Genomic DNA, 27,689 nt, shown 5'->3' on the forward strand with positions numbered 1-27,689 from the left:
TCCAGTAGCAGAGTCTAAGACAAGGTCTTTTTCTCTCCCTAGGCACAAAATGGAAGAAACCACTTGGTTAATCATACCTCTTTTTTATTTTTATTATTTATCACTTTTCTTATTAACAATCAAGTATAATATATAACAACTTGAATTAGATCAATAGTTCCCAAAGGTAAAAGAAAAAAACAAAACAGAAAAGTTTATATTCACTTATATCGACCACAATACTTTGAGAACGGACTTCAAGAAATAAAAAGAAATTATACAATTAATCAAACGAGAAAACAGCAATACTCAGTTGGCACTAAAGCCGGATTATGATAAGTTACATATCTTAAGTTACAGATGTTGCACCCTCTCTAGATTCTACAAATTCTAACAGCTGTTTAGACTCCAAAAACAAGTAATTATTTGTCTGATACGTAATAAAGCATTTCACAGGAAATTTCAACAAAAAAGTTGCCCCCAGGGCTAGGACTCTTAGGCTTAATGCCAAGAGTTCCTTTCTACGCCTCTGGGATCTCTGAGACATATCAGGAAATATTTGCACTGTAGAGCCCCAAAACTGATCATTTATATGTCAAACATAAAGACGAAATATATATTCTTTATCGCTTTCCAAAGCAAGAGTTATCAGCAAAGTTTTCCTTTCCGTTATGACCTCAAGCGAACTTTCCAAAAAAGCTGTTAAATTCATATCCACCACTTTATCAACTTGAGCGTCATTAGGAGTAGAAACTCCTGCTGGTTTCTTCATTTGAAGGTAGTTAGCTCTCACAATCGGAGGCAAATTATCCGTTGGAATAGCAAAAATTTCTGTAAAGTACTTTCTTATCATCTCCAATGGAGAAATCCAAAGTCACTTAGGAAAACTCAAAAGTCTCAGGTTATTTTTTTCTTAATTGATTTTCAAAAGATTCCATTTTACTTGCCATAAAAGTTCTTTCCTTCACCAATTCATTTTCTACTACCTTCATGTCTCGAATCTTTTCTTCTTGTTTCTCCAACTTTTCATTTACCTTTGTAATAGAGAGCTGCACGGGAACGGGGACGACGGGAATCCCGCGGGACCCGCGGGCATCTCGCGGGTTCCCCCTTCGGGTCACGGGGATCCCGTGGGGACGCCCCTAGGGTCACGGGGATCCCGTGGGGACGCCCCCTAGGGTCGCGGGGATCCCATGGGGACACCTCCGAGGGTCGCGGGGCTCCTGCGGGGCTGGATGTACTCAATCGCGCAGCTCTTCTTCTCCCTAACTTCTCTGCTTGCAGCACAGAGCCGAACGGAAGTCTTCCCGACATCAGCGCTGACGTCGGAGGGGAGGGAGGGCTTAAACAAAGCTTAAACAAAGCCCTCCCTCCCTCCGACGTCAGCGCTGACGTCGGGAAGACTTCCGTTCGGCTCTGTGCTGCAGGCAGGGCAGGTAAGGAGAAGGAGAGTAGCCTCGCGGTTCGAGTGGCTACCAAGGGAGGGGGCGGTCCGCCCCGCCCCGCCCCGGTTGCAGCACAGCCGGCCAGGTCCCCTTACTTTTGTGGCACTTCCCCGACCGACCGATAACAGCCCGGGTCTGACAATCCTTCCTGCCCTGTAGCCGCGAATCTAAATTACCTTCTTACAGCAGCTGTAAGAAGGTAATTTAGATTCGCGGTTAAGGGCAGGGAGGTTTGTCGGACCGGGGCTGTTGTAAGGGGACCTGGCCGTCTGTGCTGCACCCGGGGCGGTAGAGAAGGAGGGGGGAGAAGGACGCTGAAAGGCCATGGTGAAGACAGGAGGGGGGGGAAGGACTCTGAAAGCACTTGAAGACAGAGGAGGGAGAAGGACACTGAAAGCACATGGGGGAATACAAAGGGGTGGAGAAGGACGCTGAAAGGCCATGGGAAGGGCGGTGGGGAAGGACTCTGAAAGCACTTGTGGAAGACAGAGGGGGGAGAAGGATGCTGAAAGCACATGGGGAAGACAAAGGGGTGGAGAAGGACGCTGAAAGGCCATGGGGAAGACAGAGAGGGAAAAGGACGCTGAAAGGACATGGGGAAGATGGGGGGGAGAAGGACACTGAAAGGAAATGAGGAAGAGAGAGTAGGGAGAAGATGCTGGCAGGGAAGAAGACAGATGCCAGACTATGGGGGGAGCGGAGAGAAGAAGATGGGTGCCAGACCAATTTGGAAGGGGGAAGAAAGGGAGAGGCACAGTAACAGAGCAAATGGAAGATGCAGAAGGAAGAGAGACAGTGGATGGAAGGAATTGAATGAGAACATGAGGAAAGCAGAAACCAGGCAACAAAGGTAGGAAAAGAATTCTATTTCTTTTTTTTTTTTTTGCTTCAGGATAAAGTAGTATATTAGTTGTGTTGATAAAAATTTATAAACATTAGAGGCTCTGGTAGAAACCCGTTTACAAAGTATGTATTCTTCCCAATTAATATTTTCAAATTAATAAAGTCTTTTTGCTTATTTGTAAATGGGTTTCTACCAGAGCCTTTAATTCAGTAGCATAATTAAATGAAATAACTATTTCTGAAGTTTATAGGGACGGGGGGGACGGAGGGGATTCCTCGCGGGGACGGGTGGGGACGGAGGGGATTCCTCGCGGGGATGGGTGGGGATGGAGGGATTCCTCACGGGGACGGGTGGGGACGGGTGGGATTCCTTGCGGGGACGGGTGGGACTTTGGCGGGGACGGGTGGGGACGGGTGGGATTTCTGTCCCCGCGCAACTCTCTACTTTGTAAGGGCTAAACTTTGTTGCTCAACTTTGGAAAAAATAGTTCCACAATCAGTACTTAAAGTTGAAAAAGAAAGTTTGAGGTTAGCATCCATTACTGATATGGCCTGCCTTAATGCTTCCAAATCTTTTTTTTGTTGTTGTTTTTTCAAGCATCTCAAAATGAATGGAAGAAACTCCAGAAGCACCTCTCACCTCTGCTCCAGTGCTTGGCAGTTCTTCTTCTTTTCCTTCTCTCAAGGAAGTTGGTACAGGAGAGCCTCCAACACTGAGGTCCGAAATCTCCATTCTGGGTTTGGCTAGCTCTGTCTCTCCAAGCACTGGTGTGCTTCCTGGATGGGGCGGGACCAGCTGCTGCTCCGGGCTTAGAGATGCCCGGTCAGAGTGGAAGCCAGGATCACCCGAAATCAACGGGCTCTCCCCTGAAGTAGTGCAAACCGGTTCACCGAAGAGGGAAAAGGCTGCCGGTAAGGTCGTCTGCCTTAGTCCCTGTGGGATCTTCACCGCCACTGGAGGATTAGAGCGCGGGGGTTCCCTTCCTCTTCCCCATAACAACGGAGAAGGCCGCTAGTGCTGGCGCAAGTGAAACGCCGACTGTTTAGAGCCTTCCTCTGCTCTAGACGCCATCTTAGACCAATCTCCCCAATCATACCTCTAATGCTAATTTAACTACCTTGCTGCATCCTGCAGATATCTATGTAATAATGCATCATGAAAGAATTAGAGAAACAACTATTTTCAGTGCAACATGGATAATTTAGTTTCATCGGAACACAGAACTGGAAGTTCATTCAAGGGCTAATGTTGATGCACATTTACATAAAAATTTAATATGCTTGCATGCATCTTCCCTTATTCTCCATCTTGAGAGCTGTTATGCTCTGTTGTGCTTTAAGTAGTTCAAATCACGCAAGAGAAAAAGTGACAATTATTTATTATTGTGACTGACAAGGTGAAATCCTCATCTCTTTGCTGTGATACCAGAACACTCTGGGGCATCAGTCAGGATATTTTTAGAACAAAGAATAGAATTATTCACTTGCATTCAACTACAGAAAAATATACTGAGTAATAAACCTGCAATGTTACAAGAGACAAATCCATTTAGCCTGGGTGTTCTTTTTCTGCAAGCCTACTGTGCATATAAAGCCTCTAAAATGCTTTTCTCTATTTTCTAAGACTTTGTTATATCAGTAGCTCAAGACGCTGAATCAGCTTAAAAGCCTTTCTCCAAGGTTCTATTTTTAATGCAGCCAAGTGAAGTAAAGCATTTGTATGATGACAAAAGATTTCCATTATCCTCCCCTACTATCATATTGCTGTAGGTACCAAAGCTGCTCAGGGAATGAAAATACTTTCACTCATCCTTAAAGCAGGAAATAGTTCCTACTTCACTCATCAATTTACAAAGCACTGAATTACACAAAACAAATACTGCACTGCTTATATTTCCTATACTGTTCCCTAGAAAATGGAAAAAGTCCTAAAGAATGTCCTTGCTAAAGAAAATATGAAAATCAAACAAAAAAAAGGAAGAACACTTGCCTCAAATACAGAACAACAAACAAGAAAAGACAAGCAAGATGTCTGAATTAATCAACAGTTACATTTATTCTCATAAAAACCAACCAAAGTCCAAGGGCCTGTTTTACAAAGCCACGCGGCAACAGCCCTGAAGCTCTTTAAATCTCTAAGGGCTTCAGGGGCGTTACCGCGCTGCAGCCGCTAGCTCGGCTTTGTATAACAGGCCCTGGTTTATGCTGGTTTATGCTGTCGTTTGAACATCTATCTTTTTTGAAAAGGAGCCCCACAACTGCCAATTAGCACAGATTAATTAGCACTAATTATAGCCAATAATTGGTTCACAGGACAATTAACATCTAATAATTATCAATTATGTTACACTAAAACTGACTATGGGCTAGATTCACTAAGCAAATCGATCGTGTACCAATCGGTTTGCGAGCCCTTTACGACCAGATTTCCCTCCTGCACTATTCACTAATGCCTGTAGTGATCTGATCCCGATTGTCCCATGCAAATTAGTAAAACTAAACTAAACTAAACTAAACCTTAGGTTTGTATACCGCGCCATCTCCACAAGCATAGAGCTTGGCACGGTTTACAGGGTTAGGTTGAAAAGGAGCTACAATGAAGGGTTATAGGAAAGGAGCTAGGAAGATAAAGAGGGACAGTTGAGTCGGGTTTTACTATTGGCAAACCCGACTGCTGCAGACAGTTACCGACACGTCTGCAGGTTTTTTGACAGGCCGGCCTGTCTTTTTTATTCATTTTTTTCCATGGCACAGATATTTTGCATGTGTTACACATGCAAAATATCTGCCCCATAAAAAAAAAATGAAAAGAGAGGCAGATCTGTCAAAAAAAAAAAAAAAAGACCGAGGGCACCCTCCCGACAAATGCGAGGGCCTCGCCAGCAACCCACATATAGCAGGAGGGATGCCCAATCCCTCCTGCCACCTTCCGACGCTGCCCTCCCCGCCCGCACAAATATGGAAGAAGGGATGCCAAGTCCCTCCTGCCACCAACTAACTCCCCCCCCCTGCACGGCCCGACACGGCCCAGCCCACCCACACCCGAAAGGCCCAACCACGATAAAGTTGGGAGCAGGAGAGGTGTTCAGTCCCTTCTGCTCTTAGACCAACCATCTCCCGGCCTACCCCTGGTCGGCCAAGGTGGTAGGGCCCGGCCCACCTACCCGGTACTTGTAAAATAGTTAGGAGCAGGAGGGGTGCCCGGTCCCTCCTGCTCCTTGGACAAGGCTCCCCCAACATCTTTGGGAGCAGGAGGGGTGCCTGGACCCTCATCCTACTCCTACGCTCCGCCAAAATCTTCAGGAGCAGGAGGAAAGTCCATCTGCTCCTACTCTTTGGCCGCTGCCACCCAATAGTGGCCTTAGGCCCCCCTCTGGCGCATCATCTGATGCACAGGGAGAGGCCTAAGGCCCTGATTGGCTGAGGCGCCTTGGGCTCCTCCCTTTGGAGGGGCATGGGGCACCTCAGCCAATCAGGGACTTCCTTAGGGAGGTGTCTAAGGAAGTCCCTGATTGGCCATTGTTTTAGGCCTCTCCTCATGGGCGTTTCTGTGCTAACCTGTTAGTGTGCTAACTGGTTAGTGTGCAGTTAAAGTGGGAGCCCTTACTGCCTCCAAAATAAAACATAAAATATCTTACTTGAAATGGAGAATTATTGATTACATTACAGTTGGGTGGTAATTATGGTGAACGATTGAATTTTAAAGAGCAAAAATTGATTTTTTCATTGAATACGGTAAAACCATCGGGACTGAATGTCGAACTAGGGTGGATGACACTAATTTAAAAACTGCTCCATGTCATGTTTTTGCCCTGTACCACTGATTGGATACGTAGTGATGGGCTCATGACATACTTTTTTCTCTAAAAAAAAAAAAAAAAGCCGCGGATATGTTTGCCCTGAAAATATACTCAGTGGCATTCATGGAACTGGCACAACTCTGTTAATTATAAGTATACTATATTCAAAGATAATGCTGGATTGGTAGAGATTAAGAATGTATCTCTCTGCTATGCAGGATTAAAAGTTTCTGAGATGATTTTTTGGGGGGGGATTTTGTGTTTATTATCTCTTTGTCTTCAATAGGGAAAATACCTTGATAGAGCCTCTATGGGCGAAACATAGTCTATGTCGGAAGAACCTCCTCTCCCCCCCCCCCCTTTGCTATTCTCCTAAAGAGATGAGTATTTAATAATACTATAATATATATAAAAAATACTAAATGCTATATTATAAAAAATATCAAAAAGATAAAAGACCAATGACAATTTTGGTGCTATTTTGTTCTGTGTGCTTAGGTTTTGTCACACAGCAGCACTACTGAGGTCTATAAGGTGGAATAGTTAAGGTATTTGTTGGCGAAGTGAAGTCCAGAAAAAGGAGGACAAATTGAGGGCTTTCAAAGGAAGTAAGTCTCAGATGTCTCAATCCATCTTCCTTTTTGTTGAGCTTCTGTCACACATGTTCATTCCTGGATGTATTTTATAAAAAACTTTTATGCCAGCAGATCCTGTTCTAAAATGCTAGTGGAATTTTAAACATGTCCCAGTCTAAACTAGGGACGAAGTGTGAGATAATAAAATTCACGGACAACACCAAACTATTTAGTGGAGCTCGGACTAAGAGGACTGCGAAGAATTGCAGAGGGACTTGAACAAACTAGGGGAATGGGCGACAAGATGGCAGATGAAGTTCAACGTTGAAAAATGTAAAGTATTACATGTGGGAAGCAGAAACCCGAGATACAACTATACGATGGGAGCAATGTTATTGAATGAGAGTACCCAAGAAAGGGACTTGGGGGTAATGGTGGACATGACAATGAAGCCGACGGCACAGTGCACAGCGGCCGCTAAGAAAGCAAATAGAATGCTAGGTATAATCAAGAAGGGTATTACAACCAGAACGAAAGAAGTTATCCTGCCGTTGTATCGGCCGATGGTGCGTCCACATCTGGAGTACTGCGTCCAATATTGGTCGCCGTACCTTAAGAAGGATATGGCGTTATTCGAAAGGGTTCAGAGGAGAGCGACGCGTCTGATAAAAGGGATGGAAAACCTTTCATACGCTGAGAGATTGGAGAAACTGGGTCTCTTTTCCCTGGAGAAGAGGAGACTTAGAGGGGATATGATAGAGACTTATAAGATCATGAAGGGCATAGAGAGAGTAGAGAGGGACAGATTCTTCAAACTTTCGAATAATAAAAGAACAAGAGGGTATTTGGAAAAGTTGAAAGGGGACAGATTCAAAACAAATGCCAGGAAGTTCTTCTTTACCCAACATGTGGTGGACACCTGAAATGCGCTTCCAGAGAGCGTAATAGGGCAGAGTACGGTACTGGGGTTCAAGAAAGGATTGGACAATTTCCTGCTGGAAAAGGGGATAGAGGGGTATAGATAGAGGATTACTGCACAGGTCCAGGATCTGTTGGGCCGCTGCGTGCGCGGACTGCTGGGCACGATGGACCTCGGGTCTGACCCAGCGGAGGCATTGCTTATGTTCTTATGTTATGTTTCTATTTGTCTACATTAAGGGCTCCTTTTACGAAGCCGCATTAGTGGTTTAACGCACGTAATAGCGCATGCTAATTTGCCGGCCGTGCTAGCCGCTACCGACTCCTCTTGAGCAGGTGGTAGTTTTTTGGCTAGCGCAGGGATTAGCACGTGCTAAAAATGTGCATGCGAAAAAGCAGCTAACGCGGCTTCGTTAAAGGAGCCCTAAATCTACTAAAAGTAGTCACTTTCCTGCTTTATTAACCCAGGCGCCTTTTTATAAAATATCCTCTCACAAAAGAGTGTGCACTATATAGAGATTCAGTACTATACTACAAATCAGCAAAGAATGATAGAAATTAAATATGAAATATGAAAATAATCATAAGAAAATGAAAAAAAAAATCTTCTTAGGCCTCCCTACCCCACCCCCCTCATTCACTCATAGGAACTCTATGAGCGTTGGGAGCAGCGCAGGCCATTCAGCGCAGCTCACCGCGCTAAAAATTGCTATCGCAGTTTCGTAGCAGAGGGGGTTAGTTCCGCCATCACTCAGGAACAGGCGGGTAAGAAATTTTTTAAATAAATAACCACCAAGCATGCCTGAGTTCTGTCTCACTTGCCTCATCAACTTATTTAAAAAAAAAACCCCACACTAGACCTTAAGTCTCAACCAAACATTTATCACTCTAGCCTGTTGCATATAGCATTTCCCATAGCCCTCGGTCCCCTAAAAATCATTGTCAACAGCTTAAAGTAGATCCTGGAGTTTAGTGGAAGGACTTCAACAAAGGAGAACCTGGAAACCACTTTGGACTCATTATGATCAGCACTATGTCACTTTGAATTATTTAGAACCACTGAGTCATATACCTCAACCATCCTAATCATTCACCCACTCACACCTCCCATCTCCCATCCATATACTTTCCACTTAGTCCCACACATATACCTTCACCCACTCACATAATCCATCCACCTCAACCCCTACATATCACCTGCCAACTCAACCCCATTAGTTATTAAGCCCACCACGAAGACCTATTAAGAGCTTGGGATCCCACCGTGTCCCTTTAGTAGAGGATAAGGGTTACCATGGAGAAGATTAGTAAGGAGAGCTGAGCAAATGGAGGTTGAGTTCAAATCCATCACTTAGGGCTCCTTTTACTAAGATGCGCTAGAGGTTTTAGCATAGAAACATAGAAAATGACGGCAGAAAAGGGCCATAGCCCATCAAGTCTGCCCATTCTAATGGCCCACCCCCTGACTTTACTCCCCTAGAGATCCCACGTGAGTATCCCATTTTCTTTTAAAATCTGACACGCTGTTGGCCTCAATCACCTGCAGAGGTAGTTTGTTCCAATGCGCTGCATTGAGCTGGCATTAGTTCTTGGCACATAGCGCGAGGTAAGCGCACCTTAGTAAAAAGAGCTCTAAGTTATTCCTTAATATTGTGATAGACTTTCTTATTGTTTATATAAAAAGAGATTCACAACCTACTTTTCTACACATCTGTTCAAGGCAAGCCACAATGATTGAGAAAGTAGCAGCAAATACAGTTAGCAGCCTTGCAATCAATTTATATTAAACTATATTTCATCACTACAATATCTCACGTAATCAAACAGATAGGACGATTTCCATTCTTTCATTCTAGTCAACCCTGTCTGACAGGAAGCAACCAGTCAATGCAAATGTGTCACTTTCTTTGCTAGTGGCTACAGGAGCGCTCTATTAAATGATGCTACAATTAACTTAATAACCAAAACTTGAGCTCATATTTTAGTGTATTTTGGGTGTGGGGGGACAGTTGTGGTCCAACTTTCAACTATGCTTGTTCCTGCGTGTATAATGATGGCTTAATCAGCTGGGACATCTATAGATTGTACTATGTCTCAGTAGGTGAAAATAAGAATTCTCCAGAAGTGTTGCCATATACAAGCCTTCAAAACTGCATAGATCCCTCAGATGTGACCTGTGAAGTCTGACAAGTACATTTATATTATCATTTTTGGAGAATTTTTATTTTTTAAAGGCATTAAAAATAATCTATTTTTTTCCAGAGTCAATAGCACTACCAGTAGTCTAAACTAATGAGTTAAACAAAATTGTCCAAAAAAATTCTGAAACCTTAAAGATGATCTTTTTTTTCTTTTAAAGTTAAAAAAAAAAAAAAAAAATTATGGTCACATGCTAGACTATGGATCATTTACAGAAATAAATCATCTTGTCGGGTAATCTGGAAAATTTTAAATCTAAAAAGCAGGAATATTTTAGGAGGGAGTGCTGAAAAGTTCTCAGCCTAGCCAACCAACTTCCCAAATTCTGAGCATTATTTTGCCACTATAGCTGAAAAAAATGTTATCGTATTTTAAGTGCCAATTTGCAGAAACAAAATTCAATGTTTTTGAAATGGTTTCAGATCACTGATTGAACCATATCCGCGTCATTCTCTTCTTGGTTGGGCTGAGAACCTTTCAACACTCCCTGCTAATAGATCTTGGCTTTTGATCTATGCTACATTCAAATGCAAGTTGCTGTAAAAGAGATGCACTCCTCTCTCACCATTATGATAGTTTTTCACCATGTATTCAGCCTTAGAGAGATAACATTCAAGTTAAACTAGGATATTGAGATGTGAGACACATTTACATAAGGAATACTTGAAATGTGAGATGTATTTCTATAAGGAGTACTGTTGCATAAAATAGTCATTCCTATGGTGAAAATAAGGGGGTAGTTTTAAGTTGCATCACCATGCATATTTAATCATTTCCCATCAAAGTTTGAAATATTTATGTCTGTACCTAAAGAAAGAGTAACTGCAGTCCCCAAAGAATGCGCATATAAAAACAGACCTGAAGGAAACACTTAAATGTATCTCCAGTTCTTTGCAACTAACAAGAAGGAGCAAAGAAAGAATTACTATTTCACTAATCAATAACAAAAAAAAGCATCTTATAAATATCATGGTGTAAATCTCCAAGACAAACCACCCCCCCAAAAAAATCACTGCCCCACGATATGCTACAGAATCTGGAAACATCCACTCTGCATTTTAATTTCAAAGCTGCAGGTATCCTAGAAAATTAGCCTTTTAATTCCCTGAACTGCTTAATGTGACAAATATCTACCCACAAGGTCACTTTATGAAGGTCCTTTTCAAAGCACAGACAGAAACAATCTAAGCATTGCTTCCCTTGGATCATACTTTCAAACCAGTAAACGAGACACAAAAATATTCAATATCCAGATCAAAGTGTTGCAGGAAACAATTTACAGGTTTTAAAAAGCAGACGACGGATTGCTTTTCACTATCATCTGGTAAAAACTAACACCTTCAAAATACAGAAATATGTAGCTCTTCTGCAATAAACTAAGATGGATCCTTTACAAGATCAGACCCATTGCTTTGCTATATTACCATGTATAATTTAATCTGTACCCCTCTTGTTCCCAATTTATTCTTGTGCCTTCACTGCAGGACAAATAAGAAGCCCTTTCCCAAACAGCTAGCTTAGCAGAACAATAGAAATAATGGACAATCCCAATAAAATCCATAAGTGATAAAGGACCTGATGAACTCCAAGATTCCACATTTATTTTTGAGCAGGTGCATTAACCTTGCCTTATACACCGTCTGAATGACCTTCTGTGAGTACTTGTCAGAAAAAAAAGCGAGCATTGCTTTCAACATAAAATTTGCATTATCCAGGTGATTTGCACCAATATACAGTACTTTCCGACTTACAAAAAAATGCTAGGAAAATTATTACAACTTCTAATTTACACTGGAGTTTCAATGTATGCTAATATTCTGAAATGCAGACAATAAAAGAAAAAAACATAATTTCTTCAAAACAAACCTCTCCGTGATTCTAGCAAACCCTAATCATCTCTCTTAAAGATAGGGGCATAAAGGAAAAGGTTAAAAAAATGCAGCTCTTCATGCTTGCATATGCTTATTACACTTGACCCAATCTGCAGTTTTATTTAGAAAAAAAAATATCCTTCCTTTTTATCAACTGCACTACCTACCTTACAGAAGGTAAACCACTGCCTAAGTATCTGTTTCTGACAGTTCACAGGTTTCAAGACTGCACGAAGTAACCATCTCATTAGGCAAAGGCAAGAACATGCAATGTGCAAGCAACACTGCCTTACGCCTCCTACAGAACTTACATTCCGTAAATCAGAGGTGTATGAACAGATTGACAGCTACAAACCGACCAGATGAACTGTCAAAGCTAGCAAGAGAAAACAAGTGGTCGAAACTGTTTTAGTGGCTCATGCAAAGAAGGTTCCAAAACCCTTAGGTTCAGGCGTAAAAAAAGAGAGATTTATCATACTGTAAATTGGCTCATTCCCAAATGATTGGTTGCACTTCTAAAATTCTTAGCTTGCAAAATAATGAGTATTTAACATAATCATTAGAATCATTGCAGCTTCTTTAAGATTTGACATCGTTTTGCCAAGGTTAAAATCATCTGAGAACCAGTCCCCGAGTTACTTACATTTTACACCCTTCAATGTATTTTTTTTTTTGCCTTTTAGAAAATGTAATAAAGCCCCATGCAGATGTCCATAGGGATTGCCAAGTCAAGGTGCTCTCAGAAAATCCCCTCTGCAGTCTTCAGTTCTCTCAGCAGAAAATCTAAGGAGATGGCTTCTGATGGGATGTCTGACTTTGCAGTTTAAAAGCAGACAGGGTCGGTCTACCCTGGTGAGCTCCTCGGTGAAAGTGAAATGACCTAGTGCATCACTCTTTGCAAATCCCCACACCATTTTCAACACCAGCTTTCTGCCTCCAAGAGGAGCCAATTGCTAAGTAAACAAGCGGAAAAGCAGACACCGGGAGGAAAAAGCGCTTTGGGTTGGTTTTTTTTTTTGTTATTTTCATGCTGTGGATGTCGCTACTTACTTGGCTAAGACAGCATCACAAATGCAAAATGATTTCAGTAGCACCGCGGAGGAACCATCACTGCTCGGCACCCGCCAGGGCTCGATATAACGCCGGGCTACAGGACCGGAGTCCCCCCTGCAGACTGTACCATCGTTCACCTGCGGGTTGGCAGCTAGGCTTTCTCTCTCTGCATCTCGACGGCAACCAAGTGGCGAGGAGGGGAGAGGAGGGAGGCGGGGGGTTCCTGCCTGCAAGAGGGAGGGAAGGAAGGAAGGAAAATCTCCAATGCAGCGAGTGAGGGAAAAACCTTCCTCTCTGGCAGGAAAGTGGACTGAACCATGAGGCTGTTGTTTGTGGTTGTAATACTTCCCCTGGGGATAAAGGAGGGAGGGGGGGGAGAATGGCAAAAAAGCACCAGGAATATGCCACTTAGTCAGAAATAAGAGAAACCTTCAAGGACAACGACTTCCAGCACCTAGTTCGGTCACTGAAGAAGAGAAAGAGCTTCTGTGCATTTATTTATTTATATTGCTTTACAGATGACAGACAGAAGAATTACACTGTTTGTTTATCATAAAGTCAAGTGTGGAATAAAAACTTTGAAGATGACAGCTGACATTATTATTATACTTCCAGGGGTCTCAAAGTCCCTCCTTGAGGGCCGCAATCCAGTCGGGTTTTCAGGATTTCCTCAATGAATATGCATGACATCTATGTGCATGCACTGTTTTCAATGCATATTCATTGGGGAAATCCTGAAAACCCGACTGGATTGTGGCCCTCAAGGAGGGACTTTGAGATCCCTGCAAGTTTAAACATAGCAGCAAACTGTAAAGCTGACATAAGAGGGTGTTTTGGGGATTTTTTTTTTAATGCAGCTGCATTTACAGCAGGGATGTCAAAGTCCCTCCTCGAGGGCCGCAATCCAGTTGGGTTTTCAGGATTTCCCCAATGTTTGCATGCACTGCTAATAGATCTCGTGCATATTCATTGGGGGAAATCCTGAAAACCCAACTGGATTGCTGCCCTCAAGGAGGAACTTTGACATCCCTGATTTACAGTGAAACAGGTTCATGACAAAATATACATAGCTCTTGTGGCCGAGGGTCCCTTGAGAAAGAAAATATCATCTTCCACTTCGACACGTCCCGTGAGGTACTTAAATGTTTCGATCATGTCTCCCCTCTTCCTACGTTCCTCAAGAGTGTAGAGCTGCAATTTGTTCAGTCTCTCTTCGTACGAGAGACCCTTGAGCCCCGAGATCATCCTGGTGGCCATCCGCTGAACCGATTCAATTCTGTGCACATCTTTACTGTAATGTGGCCTCCAGAATTGCACACAGTACTCCAGATGAGGTCTCACCATGGCCCTGTACAACGGCATTATGACTTTAGGCTTTCGGCTGACGAAACTTCTATTGATACAACCCAATATCTGCCTTGCCTTAGATGAAGCCTTCTCCACTTGATTGGCAGTTTTCATGTCTGCACTGATGATTACTCCTAAATCTCGTTCTGCTGAAGTCCTAGTTAAAGTTTCTCCATTCAAAAAGTACGTCCTGCATGGATTTCCGCTTCCTTACATATTTTAGCATTGAAGCCTAGCTGCCAGGTTGAGGACCAACTTTCCAATGTAAGCAGGTCCTGCGCCATATAATTCTGTAAACTGCATTCATATTACATAGTTTGGCGTCATCGGCGAATAGTGTTATTTTACCTTGAAGCCCTTGAGTCAGATCCCCTATGAATATATTGAAAAGGAGTGGACCCAGGATCGAGCCCTGTGGCACTCTACTGGTCACCTCCGATGTTTTAGAGAGGGTACCACTAACCACCACCCTCTGAAGTCTGCCACTCAGCCAATCATTGACCCATGCAGTTAGTGTCTCTCCTAACCCCATCGATTCCATCTTGCTTAGCAGCCTGCGGTGTGGGACACTGTCAAAAGCTTTACTGAAGTCCAGGTACATGACGTCCAAAGACTTTCCCAAGTCCAACTTTCTTGTTACCCAGTCAAAGCTGATGAGATTGGATTGGCAGGACCTACCCTTGATGAATCCATGCTGACTGGGATCCCGAAGATTCCCTTCATTCAAGATCATGTCCAATTTGCTTTTAATTAGTGTTTCCATGAGTTTGCACACTATTGATGTGAGACTCACCGGTCTATAATTCGCAGCCTCTGCCCTGCAACCCTTTTTATGCAGAGGAACGACATTAGCTAATTTCCAGTCCAGGGGAACTTTCCCCTTACTTAGGGAGAGATTGAATAGCTCAGCCAACGGTTTCGCCAGGACATCGCTCAATTCTCTGAGCACTCTTGGGTGCAAATTGTCTGGTCCCATGGCTTTGTACACCTTGAGTCTTGCCAGTTCACTGTAAACTTCACCTGGTGTGAACTCAAAATTCTGAAACAGGTCTTCTGTGCTTTGTGTTGCCTTCAACTGCGGACCGTGTCCCGGTGCCTCACAGGTGAAGACTGCCCTGCTTCACCGCTAGACCACCAGGTAAGGTTCTGGGGAGGCTTGGACGACTTAAAAATAGGCAAAAAATGAAGATAGGTTGTTTGTAAAAAAAAATTGCGAATAACTAAATCCGCGGATTCGGAGGGAGAAGTGTAGTATAGCAGGAACCTTCAAAAGTCTCACTTATCTGCTAAGCATGCTGATGTAAAATGTTAGCAACCTGAATTTTTAAATATAGAGAATCATATCATTTTAATATAATCCACTTTCTAAGGCAGAAAATTTCATTGTTTATTTAATTTTAAAAAAATCCATTAATCCATTGTTATAACATCCTCTTTAAGGGTCGAGATGCTGAAATATTAATGTGGTCTGCCTCTTTGTAGAGAGTAATTTCCTATTGTTCTGTTGCTGTCCTGTTTGCTTAATTTTCACTCACTAGAACCAATATTCAGCCGACAACATTTTTGGTCGTATTCCAAGATATTCAATGCCAGACCATGTTCAGGCATTGGCAATAATGCAGTTAAGTACAATATTCAGCAGGAGATGAACTGCATAAAATAGGATTGCTTTGTATGCAGCCCAGTTTAAGCTGTTTTCTAAAGCCCCTGGAATATCCTCAAGTTAGCCAGGCTCTAACCATGAATATTCAGTGGCATCAACCAATTATCTTCTGCTAGTTGTTATAATTTCACACGTGGAGGGTATTTTCAATAGGACCTCTCAGACTGAGGTTTGGCGTTTTGGGCAAGACCTCCACAAACCAAGCAGAAAAATGTCCATTTTCATAACTGCCAGACGTCTATCTTTTATTTTTGAAAATGACCTACGAATAAGTTTTAGTTCTTAGGATATCTATCGTTTTTGGCTATTTAAAAAAAACAAAACAAAACAAAAAACCTTCCACATGAAAAATACACAAAAGCAAGTTTTGTAGATGTACCCAGGAATCCCTATCAGCTGAGCTGGTTTCGGGGATTCCTGCTGGCTAAGCTGATGGGGATACCTCCTTCCAGGATCATCTGAGTCGTGGAGTCCTACACCCCTTCCCCCAATATCCCCAGACACCTCCTGAAACCCTCCTCTCCACATCCCCCAGCATTTCTGGATCCCCAACATCCCCAGACCCTCCCTGACATCCTGCTCTACATTCCCCAGCATTCCTGGATCTTCCCTCCTACATTCCCGGACCCTCAGTACCTTCCAAAGATAAATCGGCAGGAGGGAAGCCCACTCCATCCTACCTACGGGGCTGCGTGCTGAAAATGACAGGCCTTCCCTCAGCCAAAGCATCTTGGGATGCAGTGGGAGGGGCCTAAGGCCTTGAATGAATGGCATCTATCTTTTTAAAATTGCAACAATCAGGGTTTCAACAGAATAACAATACTAAATCTACTGCTGAAAATGATTGGAACCACAGAAAGAGCAAATAACAATCTATCTGCAACGGTAGCAGGCAACTTATTTCATGACAGTGTTATCCTACTTATTTTTATGACTGTCACTTTATTCTGAGGCTTTTTTTCTCTACCTGCTGCCATTGCACATAGACTGTTATTCACTCTCTCTGTGGTTTCAATCCTTTTCAACAGTAAAGCAGATTTAATATATCTATCTTTTTAAATCATTTTCAAACAAAAGCATCCAAATGAAAAAACACACAAAAACAAGCCATTGGGACTTAGGAGGGGCCAGCCTTCTCAACAGATGGTCCACACAGACATCCCAGCAGAGCAGTAAGGTACCTTAGGGAGCACTGCGGTGAACTTTATAAAGATCCCAGGTACACATCTCACCATAACTCCTTTATGTTGTATGGTGAGCCTTCCAAAACTCACCCCAAACCTACTGTAAACAACTGTATACCACACCAACAGCCTTTATGCCTACAGGTGTCACCTATATGTGGGTACAGTAGGTTTTAGTGGGGTTTGGAGGGCTCACACTTTCCACAAGTGTCCTAGCTAGAGCAGGATATGACATCGTCAGTGATGCGGCAGAGGGAAGGCCACAAAGTAGCCTGTTCAGTGCTGCCACTGTTGCTATTTGGAATGAAGGTATGTCGGCCTTGCAGTGGGAGGGTCAGCGGGGGTCTGCTGTATAGGATGGGAAAGAGGGATGGAAAGACACTGCCCAAGGGGATGGGTGAAAGGGGAGGAAAGATGCACATGGAGAAAGCGCTGCCACCGGCGAATCAGAGACATTCAGGAGGGGCTTCGGGAGTCGATCCAACTAGGGCTTATTTTTAGGATAAGGCTTATATTATGACCTACCCCAAAAATCATGCTAGGGCTTATTTTCGGGGAAACACAGCAGTGCTAGGGGGTGTACAATGAAACTACTAAGTAGTAAATTTAAAACGAACCAAAGAAAATATTTCTTCACTCAACATGTAACTAAACTCTGAAATTTGTAGCCAGAGAATGTGGTAAAAGCAGTTAGCTTAGCAGGATTTAAAAAAAAAAAAAAAAAAAAAGGGTTTGCCCAATTTCCTAAAAGAAAATTCCATAAGCCATTATTAAGATGGACTTGTGAAAATCCACTACTTCTTTCTAGGATAAGCAGCATTAACATCTGTTTTACTTTTTTAGGATCTTGCCAGATACTTCTGACCTGGATTGACCACTGTTGGAAATAGGATACTGGGCTTGATGGACTTTCGGCCGGTCCCAGTATGGCAATGCTTATGTTCTTATGTACCTTTCTTTGACTCATTCTCTTACCAGTCACTAACCATTCAGGCCCTTTCTTTAAAACCTTACCTAGCTTCCTGTTTTTACTCTTCCAACTTTTCTCCTGTTCCATTTCCACATTCTCTCACTTCTTCATGCTCTCTGTCTCTTTAGACTGCTTTTAAACCCTTTCCCAGCCCCACAAGATCTTTCACACCCCTCTATCAATTCCCTCCATCTCTAAAGGCTCTTTTTCCTCTTAACCTGCAAATGCCATACACCAGGCTTATGGACCTAGGTCCTCCTCTCTATGGTTCACTAGCCCACCCACCAGGCTACTTAAGACACCTCTGTGCAGCTCTACAAGGCTTCCCTTACCAGATGCTGCTGTTTTAGAGACAGGTATGTACCTTTTTGTTCTCATTTTTGTGAGGTGGAAGGGGTCAGTGAGCACTGGCGGAGTGCGGGGGTGTCTTACCTTGATGCATGCAGTGGTCACCTCTGTGGCACTTGGACGCTTCTAAAACAGTTCTAGTTCCAAACGTCTAAGTTCCATACAGGATGTCTTGCAAAACATTTGATTATCGCTGCTAGACGTCCATGCTAACCCACCCATAGCATGCCTCCACCATGCCCAGCTCGTGCTCTGAACGCACAGAGGCTGGGTCACATCGCTAAGACATCGAGAAAGGTAGTTCCGATTATCAGCATTTGGACATCCAAGAGCCGATTTAGGACGCTTTTTGGATGTCTATGTTTTTTTTATTATGAGCCTGATAGTTTCCTAGCATAGTGCTTCTCAACCCAGTCCTCAGTGAACATTCAGCCAATTGGGTTTTCAGGATGTTCACAATGAATATGCATGAGATAAATTTGCATACCAAGGAGGTAGTGCACGCAACTCTATCTTAGTTTGAGAGTGAGCCTGCCGGGCCAGATAGGGAGAATATGCCCTGAGGACTGGGTTGAGAAGCACTATGCTAGCATGTACAGTATTTAAAAACATAAGAAGAGTCTTACTGGGTCAGGCCAATGGTCCATCAAGTCCAGTAGCCCGTTCTCACGGTGGCCAATCCAGGTCACTAGTATCTGGACAAAACCCAAGGAGTAGCAATATTCCATGCTACCAATACAGGGCAAGCAGTGGCTTCCCCATGTCTCTCTCAATAACAGACTATGGACTTTTCCTTCAGGAACTTGTCCAAATCTTTCTTAAAACCAGCTACGCTATCCACTCTTACCACATCCTCTGGTAACGCGTTCCATAGCTTAATTATTTTCTAAGCAATTCTGGAGGCCGCATTATCGCAAGGATGTGCTGAGACTAGTCGGTCCAGAGAATGGCCACCCCGATGGTCTCGGGGCTCAAGGATCTCCTGTACGAAGAACGGTTACACAAATTACAGCTATACTCGCTCAAGGAGCGCAGAGAGAGAGAAGACATGATCGAGACGTTCAAGTATCTCACGGGCCACATCGTGGCGGAGGAGGATATCTTCTTTTTCAAGGGTCCCACGGCAACAAGAGGGCATCCGTGGAAAATCAGAGGCGGGAAATTGCGCGTTGACACCAGGAAATTCTCTTTCACTGAAAGGGTGGTTGATCACTGGAATGGTCTTCCACTTCAGGTGATTGAGGCCAGCAGCGTGCCTGATTTTAAGGCCAAATGGAATTGACACGTGGGGACTATTCACAGGGTAAAGGTAGGGGAGGGTCATTAAGGTGGGCAGACTGGATGGGCCTTGACCCTTATCTGCTGTCTATTTCTATGTTTCTAAGCAAACAAAAATTTCCTCCTATTGGTTTTAAAAGTATTTCCCTTTAACTTCATCGAGTGTCCCCTAGTCTTTGTAATTTTTGACAGAGTGAAAAATCGATCCACTTGTTCTGAGACTGTAAATAACAGCAGTGTCACTTGAAGTCAAATTCTTATAGTCACCTTCAGTGAAACAGATACCTAGCCCACCAAGCAACATTTAAATACTAATTTTTTTTGTCGCTACTAACCTGATCCCAACTTGATTCTAGGAGATATATTGTAAGTGAAGTGTTCCCTCTGTCCCAGTTTCCATAGGTCAACTAATTCTCCTTCAAGTTACAGCCTCTTAATATCCAAAACATTATTTTTAAAGAAAATCTGCAGACCAAAAATTTAATTTTGATGTTGTCTGAGTCCACTGGCAAAATGGTAAAACTAGAGGGCATAACTTGAAGTTGAAGGGAGGAAGACTTAGGAGTAATGTTAGGAAATTCTTTTTCACGGAGGCTGGAATGTCCTCCCGAGGGAGGTAGTGGATAGGAAAACGATGAAGGAATTCCAAAAAGCGCGGTATAAACACAAAGGATCTCTAATTAGAAAACAAACAAATGATATAAATTAAAGAACTAAGGCTGGTATTGGACAAACATGTACGGTTTGTGTCCCATATATGGTGATTCGGTGTTGGATGGGCTGGGGAGGGCATCAATGGGAATTCCACTACCTTGGAACATGAGGACGTTACTGGCCAGACTTTAGGGAAGATATTCTGCAAAACAACAGGATGTTTGGATAGGCTGGAGTGAGCTTGGACGGCAACTTCAGCAGTTGGTACCGAGGACAATACCAGCTGGACTTTAGTCTATGGCCCGGAAATATGAAACAAGAGACAAGTTAACTTAATCATGTATTTCTAATGAGAATAGCTAATGGGCAGACTGGATGGACAGTTCAGGTCTTTATCTGCTGTCAGTTACTACAGGGCTGCCCAAGTCCAGTCCTTGAGATCTACTGGCAGGCCAGGTTTTCAGGATATCCACAATGAATATGCATGAGAAAGATTTGCCTGCACTGCCTTCTTGGAATGCAAATCTCTCTCATGCATGTTCATTGTGGAGATCCTGAAAACCTGGCTTGCCAGTAGGTCTCGAGGACCGGACTTGGGCATCCCTGATTTACCTTGTTACCATGAACCAAAATGGATTCATAAAATCAGGAGTTCACTTTTCTGAAATGAAAAATGTCTTTAAATTTCTATAATACAGCATCCAAAATGCAAGTGGTACTAACCTTATCGTTCTGTTTTTTTGTAATTCTAGAATCTAAAAAGAAAACTTATGCCTGCAATTTGGTCAAAAATGCTATAGTTGGAAGGTGAGCAAGTGTGGTTCATTCTACAGTATGTATCTAATCTAATCTAATCCTTAGGTTTGTATACCGCATCTTCTCCACGTTCGTAGAGCTCGGCACGGTTTACAGGAGATGAAATAGGAAGGAACTACAATATATCTGCACAGAGGAAAAAAGTATGATATTTCTTATTGAAAAAATGTTAAACCCCATCCTTTACAAATCCACAGCAGCATTTTTAGCGCCTGCCACAATGATAACAGCTCGGACATGCATAGAAATTCTAGGAGTGTCAGAGCTGTTACCGCAGTGGCCGGTGGAAAAAACATTAGCGCAGCTTTGTAAGGGAGGGGGAAAGTTTTTACAGATAGAGATTCAGGGCCTCTTTTACAAAGCCGCGTGGCAACAGCCCTGAAGCCCTTTAAATCTCTATGTTGCTGCGCAGCTTTGTAAAAGAGGCCCCTCAGTCTCTCTTTTTTTCTCTACTGTTGCAAAAATCAGATGGTCGCCTCCCCATCATGTCATATATGTTTGCCTTTAAGAAACAGGCAAAGTCAGAGTGGGAAAGGCAAGCCTGAAGATGAGGAGAATTTACAAGGAACAACAAGTACAGCACCTTATGCATTTAATGGTACGATAGATATGGTAAGTAGCAGGAGAAGAAAATGTCTAATCTGAATCTCAATTACTCTTTTCAGGAAGAAAGCTCCTTGTTTGACATTAAATGATATCATTTTCTCACTTTCTCTCTTAAAGTTTCACACCTGCAATACATCATTGAGTAATAGAATCCACATTATTGAGGCTGTCTTTGACACTATAGAAACTTGGATGTCTGAGTTCAAATTAAAGTTGAACCCCGACAAAACTAAATTCTTTTTGCCTCCCCCTCAACAACTACCCCACGATTCGTCTATATTTGTCAAATCTTTGCAATATACAATTCATCCCACCATCAAAATTCTAGGCGTTACCCTTGATTACAATCTAACTATGAAACATCAAGTTGATGCTGTGATTTGGAAGGGTTTCTCCATGCTGTGGAAATTGCGTACACCGAGATCCTATTTTGAAAGCCCCAATATTCAGCCTTTACTTCTGAGTCAACTTGATTACTGCAACATAGTATATCTTGCAGGAAATAAGAAAAACAGCCTAAGAATGCAAATTATTCAGAACACAGCAATTAAACTTATATATAATCAAAGGAAGTATGACCATGTTACTCCACTGTATCGAGAGCTGCATTGGCTCCCAGTGGAGGCGCGTATTGTATTTAAGCCGGGCTGTTTCTATTATAAAGTCGCTACTGGTCAAGCTGTACAATATTTGACCAATTCACTTGTCTTTTCAACTCAGAAAACTCCAAGAAAAACTCAAGCTTTATTTTTTTTTTCCCCTTCAGTTAGTGGATGCAAGTGCAAAAAATTTCATGAGCGACAACTTTCTTTTCAAGTTGATTGCATAATAGTGACTTCTTTAACAATCTGTTCCCAACCTCTGACTCTTATCTTCAATTTAGAAACCAATTGAAAACTCATCTTTTCAAAAAATTCATAGGCAACTAATTCTTTAACTATGTCATCCCGTATGTATTATTAATCTTTTGTAAACCGCATAGAAACATAGAAGATGAGGGCAGAAAAGGGCTACAGCCCATCAAGTCTGCCCACTCTGCTTACCCACCCCCTGACTATGCCCTAATGACCCAATTTTCTTATCTTGACCCTCGTAGGGATCCCACATGGGTATCCCATTTATTCTTAAAGTCTGGCACGCTGTCTGCCTCGATCACCTGCACTAGAAGCTTGTTCCAATGATCAACCACTCTCTCTGTGAAGAAATACTTTCTGGTGTCGCCATGAAATTTTCCGCCCCTGAGTTTGAGCGGGTGCCCTCTTGTGGCCGAGGGTCCCTTGAGAAAGAAAATATCTTCTTCCACTTCAACACGTCCCGTGAGGTACTTAAATGTTTCAATCATGTCTCCCCTCTCCTTACGTTCCTCGAGAGTTTAGAGCTGCAATTTGTTCAGTCTCTCTTCGTACGAGAGACCCTTGAGCCCCGAGATCATCCTGGTGGCCGTCCGCTGAACCGATTCAATTCTGCGCACATCTTTACTGTAATGTGGCCTCCAGAATTGCACACAGTACTCCAGATGAGGTCTCACCATGGCCCTGTACAACGGCATTATGACTTCAGGCTTTCGGCTTGCCTTAGATGAAGCCTTCTCCACTTGATTGGCAGTTTTCATGTCTGCACTGATGATTACTCCTAAATCTCGTTCTGCTGAAGTCAAAGTTTCTCCTTTCAAGAAGTACGTCCTGCATGGATTTCCGCTTCTGAGGTGCATGACCTTACATTTCTTAGCATTGAAGCCTAGCTGCCAGGTTGAAGACCAACTTTCCAATGTAAGCAGGTCCTGCGCCATATAATTCTGTAAACTGCATTCACTTACTATATTACATAGTTTGGCGTCATCGGCGAATAGTGTTATTTTACCTTGAAGCCCTTGAGTCAGATCCCCTATGAATATGCTGAAAAGGAGTGGACCTAGGACCGAGCCCTGCGGCACTCCACTGGTCACCTCCGATGTTTTAGAGAGGGTACCATTAACCACCACCCTCTGAAGTCTGCCACTCAGCCAATCATTGATCCATGCAGTTAGTGTCTCTCCTAACCCTATCGATTCCTGGTTTATTGTATTGCATTGTATTGTATTTCATTAGATTTGAAACACCTCCCTTTTTATTCTCACCAATTTAACCACACACACACACACACACACACACTTACAAAATTGTAGTGCAATTTTTTAGCGCTGGCCATGGCAGTAACGGTATCGGAGCTGTTACCGCCACGGCTGGTGCTAAAAACTGCGCTATGGTTTTGTAAAAAGGTGTGGAGTTGTATTGATATGTATTGAATATGTGTGTGTGTCCTGTTATAGAGATTCATGCAAACACACACAAAGGCACAATTTCTGAATGAATTGACATATGAACCTGAACACAGACAAACATTCAAATTTTATGTACATTGTAAAAAAAAAAAAAATTATGTTTGAATTGAAGGAGTCGCTTAAATGCTTTAATGCTAGCAGTAGTCCATGACCGGAATTGCGTCATGGACAGAGTTTGAAAGTGCAGTAGCAAGAGTAGCTACACCAATGCTCTGCTATCCTGACTCACTTGCTCCTTGGAATATCAATTCAGCCAGTTGAACCAGAAAGAAGGCTGCACTGCACCAAAATGGAAACAGTTTCTTGGGAGGTTTTTTTTCTGTTTGTTTGTTTTTAAAGAGAGAGAGACTTTACCTGGGATCCCTGATCAATGGATTGTATCTTTGATGATGAAAGAAAGATAAAGTAACAGCGAAAGGCATCAGCAGTTATTCTGATCATTTTGCTTCCATGGCCTCATCGTTATTCAAAGAAGGCAGGCATTAGCTTAGGAGAATTCCCCACAAGCAATGAGATCACCTGCTGCATCAGAATTTTTTTTTTTTTTTCTACCAGTGGAAACTCCTTGTTTACCTGTGGCTCTTCAGGAACTGAGTACATGGACTTACCCCTAGAAATCAAGATGCCACAGGAAAAGTGCTACGCATTAAAAAGTGCTTTTGTTCTCAAAATTTATCACTGTTGAAATCCTATTGATAATGCAGTGTTTTCCTAGACTGCAGGCATTACGGTTCTTTATAAACACAAATAAATCTTCAGAATGAGAACTTTACAAAAATAATAATCACAATGAAGTTACGATGCACTTTTTTAATAGATGTTTTCAGTGCCAAATTTTGTCCATTTCAGAATTTACTCCCCTATTTAGTGAAAAGGCAGGAAGCATGATATACCTCTTCCTTTACAAAGATGTGCTAGCATTTTTAGCGCTGGCCGCAGTAGTAACAGCTCAGACGCTCGTAGAATTCCTATGAGCATCCGAGCTGTTACCACCACGACTGGCACTAAAATGCTAGCGCAGTTTTGTAAAAGAGGGGAATAGTTTGATTAAAAATTAAACTATGAAACTTTTTACAAAACGGAAGAAAAACAACTAAGGTGATTGATTGGTGTTCAATCTCGTTTATTGAATTGAAATGATTCGACCTGACTGTCTCTGTGACGACTGAAGAAGCGGGGTGTTTTGGCGCTAACACTCGTGGCCATCAGGTCCATGAGGGGCTGACCCCAAGACTGCACTACCAACTGAAAGGTCACGGAGCTTAGACACCACTCTCCGGGATCTAGCAAATGACAACTGAGGAAGTCCGCTTGAACTGCTCCACTTCTGCTATGTGGGAGGCCGAGATATCCAGAAGATGAGACTCTGCCCAGACCACGAGCAGAGTGCTCTTGGTGCCCCCCTGACGATTGACATAGGCCACCGACTTGGAATTGTCTGAAAGAACCTGGACTGTCATGAAGGAGCGAAAGGCTAACAGCGCCAGATGGATGGCTCTGGTCTCCAGAACACTAATCGACCAGGACGCCTCCTCTGTGGACCAGGTGCCCTGAGCTGAGTGACCCAGACACTGAGCCCCCTAACCAAGGAGACTGGCAACCGTGAGAAGCACCATCCACTGGGGCTGATCCAGAATCACCCCTTGTAAGAGATGGAAGGCTGGAGCCACCAACGAAGACTGCTGCGAGCCAAGCCGCTCAGAGGAACAGGGTGATCCAGACTGTGGCGCGGGGCGACCACCTCCGGAGCAGAGCATACTGAAGAGGACACATGTAGGCTCGGGCCCACCTCACCACATCTAGGGAAGCCGCCCTTGATCCCCAGACTTGGAGGAAATCCTGCACCCGCAGACACTGGGAAGCCATAAGCAGACAAATCTGAGACTGCAATTTGCTTATCCGGGCCTCTGACAGGAAGACCTTCCCCAAGGAGGTGTTGAACAGAACCCCAATATACTCCTGGCGCTGAGAGGGGCCAACCTTCTCTTGGCAAGGTTGACAACTCATCTCAGCGACTGCAGGAAGACCACCACCCAAGCCGTGACCTGGGTGCTCTCCTGGAAGGACTTTACTTAAATCAACCAGTTGTCCAGGTAAGGATGCACCAGAATGCCCTCTTTGCACAATGCCACTGCGATGACCACCATAACCTTGGTGAATGTCCACAGCGCTGTGGCCAGACACAAAGGAAGTGCACAGAACTGACAGTGCTGACCCAAGATATCAAAGCGAAGGAAGCACTGATGGGAGGCCCAGATTGGAACATGCAAGTAGGCCTCCTTCAGATCAAGAGAAGTTAGATATTCCCCCGGCTGAACCGCCAGAATCACAGACTGCAGTGTCTCCATGCGAAAAGATGGTACCCCGAGAGCCCTGTTGACCCCTTTCAAATCTAAGATGGGCCGAAAAGTCCCCTCTTTCTTACGCACCACAAAGTAAATCGAGTACCTGCCAGTGCCACACTCCTGAGGGGACACGGAACTACTGCTTTGAGATCTACTGCTTCTTCCATGCTGCCTGACAAGGAAAAGCTAGAAAATGATCTGGCAGGGTCTTCAACTTACACTCCTTAGAGTCCCATAAGGCAGAACCAAGGGCACAGTATGCCGTTTAACAATATCTGAGACCACTACGTCCACTACTGGCAACTTTAAGGTAGCCTTTTCGGGATGGGATACAGATGAGCCATGGAGCGTGCAAACCAAAAAGGCACCTCTGTCATATTCCACTGCACCAAGACAATATCACGAATATCCGGATGCACAGGAAAAGAGCGGAGCCCCCGAAGAGGGTCCCCCACACACCTGATCTCCGGTGGCGCCTCTTCAAAGCGCAACACAGAGGAGACCTGCTAAATCAGATCTGGAAGCTCGTCCCCCTGAAAAAGGTGAACCGCGGACACCTCCTCGTTGGTAGATGGAAGTGCAGAGGCCCTGCTACCAGTGGCCTTCCCCTCAAGTGGATCCTGGAGGTCTCCCCAAGGGTCCAGGTCCTCATCCAGGTCAAAACGCTCTTCAGAGAACAAGTCCTCATCCCATGCCACCCGCGGGCACTTGGATGAGGGAGGAGAGGGGGTGCTAAAGGCATAGAGGGGAGCAGAACCGGGCCCCCCCCAATATTCCCGGGATGAAAGCAGGATCCCCAGCCACCTGAAAATATGCTTTGCATAAAGCAAATCAGGAGAAAAATCACCTGGTGACCCCAAGGAACTCCCTACCACTGCAAGGGACCCAGCTGAAACCTGCCCCTGTTTTTCCAAGACAGAGGGAAGGTCACCTGAGGCTGCAAACAAGATGGAGGTGCTTCCCGCCCCATAATGGCAAAGATCCCGTGGCTGCGAAGCTTGAATTGTCCCAGCCGCTAAAGCAGGCAAGCTGGCAGTAGCGGTAAGGGAATTCTTTTTACCCTTACCATCGGCGGCTGAGGAAATCCCTCCGTGGGCAGTGGGGGAAGCCCAGGCTTCCCCACTGTCAACTGTCGACTCACGAGGTACTGGCGGTGGGGTTCCCTGGCCGCCAGCACCTGAGGCCGCCGAGGTTCCCCCAACGCTCTGGCCTGCACAGCGTTTGCACAAGCCGGCTATAAGTGCCTCACGTCTGGAGCACAATGAGCACTTTTTCCTGGGAGGTCTCTCCAAGTACTGCCCCGGACATCCTGTATTCGTGCATGAAATTTTTGTTACTGACATGCATCAATTTACACTTATCCATGTTGAACCACATTTGCCATGTCGCGGGACATTTCTCAAGTTTGATTATGTCACATTGCAGATCTTCGCAATCCCCCTGTGTCTTCACTACTCTGAATAACTTTGTATCGT

The 27,689-nt window shown here is 43.7% G+C and overlaps 1 protein-coding gene across 2 annotated transcripts in view; it reads right to left on the reverse strand.

Moving 5' to 3' along the window:
- ATP2B2 (ATPase plasma membrane Ca2+ transporting 2) overlaps positions 1-27,689 on the reverse strand; it is a 691,115-nt gene that overhangs the window by 477,419 nt on the left and 186,007 nt on the right. Inside the window, exon 1 of one of the 2 annotated variants that reach the window (XM_033926076.1) lies at positions 12,681-12,809. The exons of the other annotated variant lie outside the window; for it this stretch is intronic. The gene's annotated coding sequence lies outside the window, so the exon portion shown is untranslated. Of the gene's footprint in view, positions 1-12,680; positions 12,810-27,689 lie in introns of those variants that run through there. 2 annotated transcript variants of the gene reach the window in all.

The sequence above is a fragment of the Geotrypetes seraphini genome, chromosome 17, assembly GCF_902459505.1.
Source record: "Geotrypetes seraphini chromosome 17, aGeoSer1.1, whole genome shotgun sequence".
NCBI lineage: Eukaryota > Metazoa > Chordata > Amphibia > Gymnophiona > Dermophiidae > Geotrypetes > Geotrypetes seraphini.